Here is a 7,270-nt window from a genome sequence, read left to right as displayed (position 1 = left end):
ACTTTACTAACACACAAAATAGTGTAACAAAATGCAGTTTAACAGAATATTACTCAGCAGAGTACTAACAACTAGGGTTGTGAGGAAACGCATTCCGCTTTACAAAATAAGGAGTAGTCTGAGAAAACGAACAAAATACAGTAAGATGTGAAAGTTAAGTCCAGATGCATCAACTAGGTTAAGTAGGTAAATTATTGCTTGGTGATTTTTATAATATTTTCCTCTTCAGACTATGATTGCAGTTTAAACTAGTTCAAGAGAAAAGGCAGTACACTGTACAATTTATGACACAGCTTGCTAAATTACATGGCACAACTACAAATAATTGCTGAGTGATATTTCTAAACCTCAGACCCTAATTAGTTAAGAGAAACACAATAGAACAAAGAACAGTACAGCACAGGAACAGGCCCTTCGGCCTGCCAACACTGTGTCGACGCATGATGCCTTTCTAAACAAAAAACCTTTTGTCTCTACGTGGTTCATATCCCTCTTTGTCCTGCTTATTCATAAATCTGTCAAGATGCCTCTTAAACATTGCTTTTGCACATGCCCCCATCACGTCCTCTGGCAGTGAATTCCAGGCATTTAGCATACACTGTGTAAAAACACTTGCCACTCCCCCATTCCCAACACTCAACAACACTAACACTGCCAACCCTCAATGCTGACTGCTCAGCCTCTTGGGAAACCTCCCCCACTGCACCAACACTGTTGGCTGTGCTACCCGCTTTCATCTCCTGTAATACCTTTCTCATTCGATGAAGAAAACAGTCCTGAAATAACTCAGAGAGGCCAGTATCCTGTCACCAAGTCACCCTTTATTTACATATGTAAAGTCCTTGGCATTGATCCGGCTCCCTCAGAGCTAGCTGAAAGGTTATGAGAGCATCTGACAATCCTGTCTTTATCTGTCAGCCAGGCCCCCCTGATTCAAGCAGATTTATAGCCCAAATCAGGGAACTCATGTCCTATAGGTCTACCTAGCTGTCCTCATTATAATCACTGCATCCATTCCCACCTGAGTCTGAGGGCATAGACCAGTTCTATTTTTTGTAGCTCCTCCTGAGGCATTTTAACACTGGTTCCTCCAACACTGTGTTTGATATGAGCGCTGTGTATTGCACAGTAGCTTGCCTCTTGCACACAAAGCATTTCAGGAGAAATTTATCCTCTTCTTCAGGCAGCAATGGCGCCGAGACACAACATCTGCTGTGTCCATTTCAGATTCCGAGGTCTCCTTCAACGCTTGATGGAGAGGGAGAAATGTAGATACAGACACAGAGAAAATAGGTTCAGGGATAAGCCATTTCGCCCTTCAAGCCTGCACCACTATTCATTATTATCATGTGATTTCAGTATCCCATTCCCGCTTTCTCTCCATGTCTCTTGAATTTTTTAGCTGCAAGGACCACATCCAGTTCCCTCTTGAATATATCTAATGATCTGGCCCCAACGGCTTTCAGGGGAAGAGAATTCCGGAGGTTCCCAACTCCCTGAGTGAAGAAATTCTTCCTCATCATCAGTCCTGAATGACTTATCCCTTATTCTTAGATTGTGACCCCTAGTTCTGGGCTTCCCCAGTATCAGGACATATCAAGTCTCCCACATCAAGATTCTCTAGTCCCACCAGGATTTTACATGTTTCTAAGAAATTCACTTCATGCTTATAGTTTCCAGTGAGTACATGTCCAGTGAATCCAAACATTCCTTGTATGTCATTCCTGTCATCCCAGGAATCAATCTGATGAAACTTTACTGCACTCCCTCAAAGCAAGAATGTCCTTCCTCAGACTAGGAGACCAAAACTGCACACTTACTCAAGGTGTGGCCTCACTAAGGTCTTGTATAACTGCAGCAAGACATCCTTACGCTGAAATTCAAATCCTCTCACTATGAAGGCCAGCATGCCATTAGCTTTCCTCACTGCCAGCTGCACCTGCATGCCAACCTTCAATGGCTGTTCCACCATGACACCCAGGTCCCATTGCACCTCTCCTTTTCCTAAATTGCCACCATTCAGATAATAAACTGCCTTACTCTGGATGCGACAGCCTTTTGACTGTTCTGAGGAGCCAGACACCTTTTGTTCCCACACTTTTGGTGAGTTTGCAGTTTTCATATGGTCCAAGTACTTATTTAGGACCATCGTACTTACCCAAACTTTATATGTCACTGGAATTGACCTTGTGTCGACCATGTCCCTTACCCATGCATGCCATTCCCATGGTTACTACACCAAACGATGTCCCCTCGAGTAAACTGTCTCTCATGTTTAGTGGAGTCTTATGTCTGGCATTGGTATTCCCATTGCTGTTTCACACTGCCTCCCCCGAGATGCAGGAAGATCAGATTTGACTTGGTGCAGAGTCTTCTTTCCATTATAAAGTCTGCTAGAGCAATCCCTGTAGTTGCATCAGGAGCAGATGCATCAAATTCCCTGCTGGTAAACAATGGCCCATGATCTGGACCAACATTTCCAGCAATCTGTGTATTGCAAAAGACGCGCGCAGTTTTTCTATTGTTTGACAAATGAACTCTATGTGCATCAAGCCACTTTCAATGGGCATCCACAATGGTGAAGAAAATTGAGCCCATGAAAGGATCTGCATTGTCAACATGTAACCGAGTCCTGGGATTCACTCGACCTTTCCCATGAACATGGGAAGCTGATGATGGTAATTTTTGCCTTTGTTGGCACTCTAGGCACTGCTTCAGCAATGCTACTATTTCTGCATCCAGTCCTGGCCATGAGACATAACTTCTTGCTGACATCCTCATTTTGTAAACCCCTGGATGATCCTGGTGGAATTCAGCCAGTATCTGGCAGTGACCTTTGCTCAGGACAATCACTCTTGCTCCCATAATAATACACCGTCCTCTATTGTGATCTGGTCTGTCCAGGTCCAAAACGATTGTGATGGCCTTTGGTTTCCCACCAGCTGTACTAGTTTTGCCAGAATCAGATTATTCTGTGTCCAAAGTCTGATATTGTCAGCTGTGACTGGAAGTGTGTCCAGGAAATGTAAAACCATTATGGACACTTGCAGTGGCAGCACTATTGCTGGTGTATCTGCCAGTGGGGCCCTGCTACGTAGCCTCCTGGACAATGTTCCGACTTGTAATTATACGCACTTAGAATTAGAGCCCACCACAGAATTTGACCTGACGCTATGGTTGGCACTGCCTTGCTCTCTTTAAGTAGATCTAGTAGGGGTTTGTGGACCATTATTATTACAATTCACATCCATAAAGGTATTTGTGGAACTTCCTGACTCCAAATACAACTGCCAAACCTTCCTTCTTTGCCTGGGTATATTTATGCTCGGCAGTAGCAAAATTCTGGATGCATACACTATTGGGTGTTCCTCTCCATTCAGCTACCTATGAGCTACTAGTACCCTGATGTCGTGGGGGAGGCATCGCATGTCAATACTAGATCTCATGTGCCAATACCTTAAAGATGATAGCTGTTTCTTCACCTCCCTGAAAGCTATGGCTTGGCTACGATTTCTAAGGCTGATCTTTTTTTAAGAGTTGATGCAAAGTGCCAGGATGGAGGCCAGGTCATGTATGAACATTCTGTAATAATTCACTAGCCCAAGGAAAGACCTAAGACCTGGTACAGATGTGGGATGCAGGACAGCTTTGACTGCCCTCACTTTACCTTCCAGCCAGCAAACCATTGTAGTTGCTGCTGATATGCAGACTCGAGACAGTAAAAGAGTCCCACTAGATCTAAATGGAGTAAGAGAACCCATAGGCGGTATCCAGGAGACTGCACACTCTAGAAGGTACAACTACATCTGTAAGGAACAGCTAAATTGCTCAGCAACATCCAAATCAGAAGCAAATAAAAATAAACAACTAGTTAAATGGTCACTCGACTCTAATGGAGGTTGATAATGGGCTAGACTAAGAACCTACACTGGGGAACCTTTACAGATTAAGGGGACAATTTCACTTCCAGTCTCTTATGCGAAGCAACTTGTTCAGTTACCACTGATTGTACTAAAAGGCTTGGGCTGAAAATTGGTGGGGCAAAATTGGTTGAGAAAAATTCACCAAGAGTGGCTCAACATATTTTGATAAGAAAGCAGCTATCTGAGTGATGTCCTAGTTAAATAGCCGCAAGATTTTCAGGAAGGTCTAAGAATTATCAAAGGAGCCAAGGCCACCTTGCACGTTGACAAGGAAGCAATTCCACGATTCTGCAAGGCCCGCCCAGTGTCATTTGCCTTACGGGCAAAAGTAGAGTTTATGAGTTCACTGACTCAATTTAGATCTAGTGGGAATCTTTTGCTGTCTCGAGTCTGCATACCAGCAGCAACTCCAATGGCTTGCTGGCCGGATCCTGAAGAAAATTTGAACCATTTGGCCTAAGCTTGGCTTTGTTTGGGATTTTGCTGTGGGCTGACCTCGAGTCCCTCTGTTTAAGATATGTCCTGAGTAAGGCTAGCAATTACCTGTGTTCAAATGGTGTTCCCCAAGCTCAGTCAGACTGGCGAGACTGTCCACTTCCATTGAAATATTGCACAACTCATATGCTCTACTTGCAACACATTCCAGTGATAATGCCAGTTGTAGTCCCTATTTGAAGTCCAGTTGGGCTTCAGCTAGTAGGCACTTTTACATGGTTACATCATTAATCCCACATATCAACAGTTTCTCAGCATCTCATAAAGGATAAACCAAAGTCACATGCCTCTGCCAGTCATCTTAATCTAGTCAGAAATGCCAATACGAATTCCCTTGGGTTCTCGAGGAGGCTTGGGTCATAATATTCCTGAACTCTTTCCGTCAACTCATGAAAGATTTTGGTATCTGTTATCTAAGGGAAATTTAGATTCCTAATAACCAAAAGAATCTGCAGGTCTACAAGCTGTCAGGAGAATGACTCATTTCTTTTCATCTGACTCGATGTCATTTGCCCAGAAAACATAATACAATCTTTCCACATACTGGGCCCAGTCTTTGACGGCAGCATCGAACAAGCCTAGCTTCCCTAATAACGCCATGATGCCAGAAATGGTTACCCCCCCAACTCAAAGGTGACTGCTGAAAGTGAATTTCTTCAAGAACATATCCCAATCTCATTGCACTGAAAATCTCCACAAAAGGCTGCTATCCCATCACCAAGTTACTCTTTATTTACATGTACAAAGTCCTTCACACTGATCCAGCTTCCTCAGAGCCAACTCTCAGAGTGTGAGGATGTCTGACACTCCTGTTCTATTCTGCCAGCCAGGGCTCCCTGATTAGACCAGATTAACAGCCCCAATCAGGGAATTTATATTCTTTGAGATCCATCTGGCTGACCTCATTACAGCCCACAATAGTTAGGATAGGCAGTGTGCTGTCCGTTGTGGGAAAGGGATCCTGGTTCTGACCACCAAAGGCAGCGAAAAGTACAGCAAGATATTTGTACCAACTATCTTTGGCTGAGAGTCAAGTTGCAAAGATGCAAAGTAAGGTAAGAAAGTCAGGGTTGCTGTGAGCATCAGAGTGACTGAGCACCCTGACAGTGAGCAGGTAGCCCAGAGATGCAGCTAGTCTAGTCATTGAGCTGAGTGTGTGTCTCTGAGTGTAACATTAGAATGATAAATGTCAGCGTGGCCTGAGATGCAGCATTAAGGTGCAGAAGTGTGCCAGAAGTGGATTGGAGATGTGACATAAGGGTTCAATGAGGTTGGTACATCTCAGATACCAATGTTTGTGGAGGTGGGGTCCCTGAGGTCAGGGAACATGGAGCTCATTCAGAGCAAGCAGCTAACTAGATTTCCCAGGTCTTTACATTGGATTCATATGAATTTTACTCATGTCGAGCTTGCTTGGTGAGTTTGGGAAAATGGAAGACTGAGTAATAATGGGCCAAATTCAGTTGTGAACAAGGCATTTAATAAGCCATAATGACCATTAATCAACAACATGCCATGTAAAAGATGGGGTAAATTTGTCCCAAAATCAAGATGGTCCTTGCCAACTTGTTACCCAATTCTGCCAATCGCATCATCGTCAACACCTTGCAGACACCTATAAGATTTCACCCTCTGTTGTTATTTCACATTTTGAATATCTGCACTACGCTACTTTTGCGTTATATTATTCTGTTTCTCTATTGTTGGGATAACCTTCACTTGAACCCAAGGATCAGTGTCCTGGTGAATCAGATAGGTACAAAAGGGTATAAACTTTATAGCTGGGGCAAGGTTAACTTGACTGGGGACTTAGAAAGTTTAAAAACATAAGAAGGAATGAGGCAATAGAGGAGGGTAGCAAAATAACCAGAGTGTGGCAGGAAGAACAAAATACACAAACATAAGAGTATGACAGCAAATAAGGTCAGGGAGTACAGAAAATGGTAAAAAGAGCTTGGCCCCTTATGAAGAGAGTCATAGTATTTGGAGATCAATCATCTCAGCTCCAGAACATCTCTGCAGAAACTCCTCAAGATAATGTCCTAGGCCAACCATCTACAACTACTTCATCAATGACCATCCCTCCATCGTAAGGTCAGAAGTGGGGATGTTCACCGATGATCGCAGAATGTTAGCACCATTCGTGAATCCTCAGAAACTGAAGAAGTTCATGTTCAAATGTAACAAGACCAGGATAATATTTGCCTGACAAGTGCCAAGTAACATTCACACACACAAATGGCAGACAATGCCCATCTCCTATAAGAGAAAATCTAACCACTAGCCTCTGACATTCAATGGTGTTACCTTCATTAAATCCCTCACTATCAACATCCTGGGAGTTACCATTGATCAGAAACTGAGCTAGACTTGCCACATAAACACAATGGCTACAAGAACAGGCCAGAGTCAGGAATACTGCAGTGAGTAACTTACCTCCTGACTCCTCAAAGCCTGTCCACAAGGCATAAGTCAGGAGTCAGATGGATGAGTGCAGCTCCAACAACGCTCAAGAAATTTGACACCATCCAGAATAAAGCAGTCTGCTTAATTGGCACCATATCCACAAATATTCATTCTGTCCTCCATTGATGCTTAGTAACAGCAGTGTGTACTATCTACAGATGTACTGTGGAAATTCACTAAAGCTCCTTAGATAGCATCGTCCAAACCTGCTGGAATTTCCAACTGGAAGGACAAGGGCAGCAGACACATGAATACATCATCTGTAAGTTCCTTTCGAAGTCATTCATTCAGTATCGTTGCATCAATATCTTGGAATAGCCTCTCGCAGAGCATTGTGGGTCAACTTACAGCACAGTTCAAGAAGGTAGCTCACCACCACCTTCTCA

This window comes from Chiloscyllium punctatum, chromosome 1, assembly GCF_047496795.1.
Source record: "Chiloscyllium punctatum isolate Juve2018m chromosome 1, sChiPun1.3, whole genome shotgun sequence".
NCBI classification, from domain to species: domain Eukaryota; kingdom Metazoa; phylum Chordata; class Chondrichthyes; order Orectolobiformes; family Hemiscylliidae; genus Chiloscyllium; species Chiloscyllium punctatum.
The sequence above is the reverse complement of the archived record's forward strand: the minus strand, read 5'-3'. Positions refer to the sequence as shown.